Source organism: Triticum dicoccoides, chromosome 1B (genome assembly GCF_002162155.2).
Source record: "Triticum dicoccoides isolate Atlit2015 ecotype Zavitan chromosome 1B, WEW_v2.0, whole genome shotgun sequence".
Taxonomy (NCBI): Eukaryota; Viridiplantae; Streptophyta; class Magnoliopsida; order Poales; family Poaceae; genus Triticum; species Triticum dicoccoides.
This window is the reverse complement of record NC_041381.1, coordinates 182,038,428-182,040,600: the sequence shown is the minus strand read 5'-3', so window position 1 is coordinate 182,040,600 and position 2,173 is coordinate 182,038,428.

The window sequence follows — 2,173 nt, the reverse complement described above, 5'->3', positions numbered from 1 at the left end:
GCGGTTATAGGCAGATGGGAATTTGTTAATGTCCAGTTGTAGATAACTTGACACCAGATCCGAATTAAAATGCATCAACCGCGTGTGTAGCCGTGATGTTCTCTTTTCGGCGGAGTCCGGGAAGTGAACACGGTTTCTGGGTTATGTTTGACGTAAGTAGGAGTTCAGGATCACTTCTTGATCATTGATAGCTTCACGACCGTTCTGCTTGCTCTCTTCTCGCTCTTATTTGCGTATGTTAGCCACCATATATGCTTAGTCGCTGCTGCAGCCTCACCACTTTACCCCTTCCATTCCCTTTAAGCTTTGCTAGTCTTGATACCCATGGTAATGGGATTGCTGAGTCCTCGTGGCTCACAGATTACTACAACAACAGTTGCAGGTACAGGTTCATGCGATGATCGTGACGTGAGAGCGATGCTTGCTTGCGTTGAGTTATTTTTCTGCTTCTTCGATCAGAGGATAGGTTCCAGCTCGGCAGCCTGGGCTAGCAGGGTGGATGTCGTTTGAGTTTCTGTTTGTGTTGCATCCGTAGTCGGATGATGCTCTCATGTATTGTGATGTTGTATTCGTGTGGCATTGTATGCCTTATGTATGTATCCCCATATATTATGTAATGTTGATGTAATGATATCCACCTTGCAAAAGCGTTTCAATATGCGAGTCTATCCTTAATGGGACCTTCGAGTTCCTTTTGGATAGGGTCGCATATTGGGCGTGACAAGTAGTTCATGATTAATATATTTATGATAGTAAGACTGAGCATGCTGAGCTATATGATATTGTAGGGATATCGATCTTTAGCATTCTTTATTTTAAAAGGCATGATTATTTGCTAAGTATACCTGAGTATTTATGTCTTTATATCAAATGATGGACTATTGTCTTGAATTACTCGTATCCTAATATTCATGCCATGATTAGATTATTTGATCAAGATCATGCTAGGTAGCATTCCACATAAAAAATTATCTTTTTATCATTTACCTACTCGAGGATGAGCAGAAATTAAATTTGCATGCCAATATTCTACAACTTTCATATACTTTTGGCAATATTTTATATTATTTTTGGAACTAACATATTGATCCAGTGCCCAATGTCAGTTCCTCTTTTTTGCATGTTTTTTCTCTCGCAAAAAATCCATACCAAACAAACTCCAAATGTGATAAAATTTTACAAATATTTATTTTGAAATATATGTGATTTTTGGGAAGAAGAATCAACACAAGGCAGTGCTCGAGGGACCCACAAGGCAACAGGGCGCGCCGTGTTGCCTTGTGACTCCTTTGTAAGCCGGTTGGAGCCCTTCTTTCGCTGCAAAAAAGATAATTTCTAGAGAAAAATCCGTTCAAAATTTCAGCTCGGTTGAAGTTATGGATCTGACGTAGTTGTTCTTTTGTCTATGAACGTAGGAATTTTAATTTTGAGGCTCATGGCCTAGCAAACCAGGCGACAAGTTTAGGCATAGGACGCCATGTTTGTCTTGGACATCCTTATGATCTAGTTACTGTACCTGTAAACATTCTGGAGTAATAAAGTTGCATGTGTTTGCCTCCAAAAAAGAAAACCTAGCATAGTACTAACAATCTACCTCTGCATATGTTTTGACCTTATTTGATTGATTCACACTACTCTTAAGATTTTTCTTCTAAAAATATTCTAACAACTGCAAAACAAAATTTTCCAATATGTAATTCATGTCTGAAATACTGGAGGTATTCTGCACTGTGCAGACAGTTAATCAGTTAGAGATATCTAAACACACAAAAACTGCATACTGTTGTTAAGTGCTATCACGAAAGCAACCAGTAAGGCTGCATGTAAATAATCTGCAAATACACCATTCCAAACAGAAAGCTGTATAAAAATACAAAGCTGATTATCGAGTATATATTTTTCGAAGTTCCAAAAGTTTGTAAGACCTTATTTCGTTCCGCCTCTTTGTTGGACTTTATATTAATTTAAAGGTGGGCGTCTTTCTTACCAAAATTGAAAACAGAGCACAACACCTTATGCTCGTACTTCATGGATTGGTTATTTTAAAAATAATCTTCAGTATGCAACAATGTATTATTCAGTATACAACATACTATTCAGTATGCAACAACGTACATAATCTGTGTACAACAACTTAGTGAAGTCTGAGATATATACAGCAGATTACTGATTC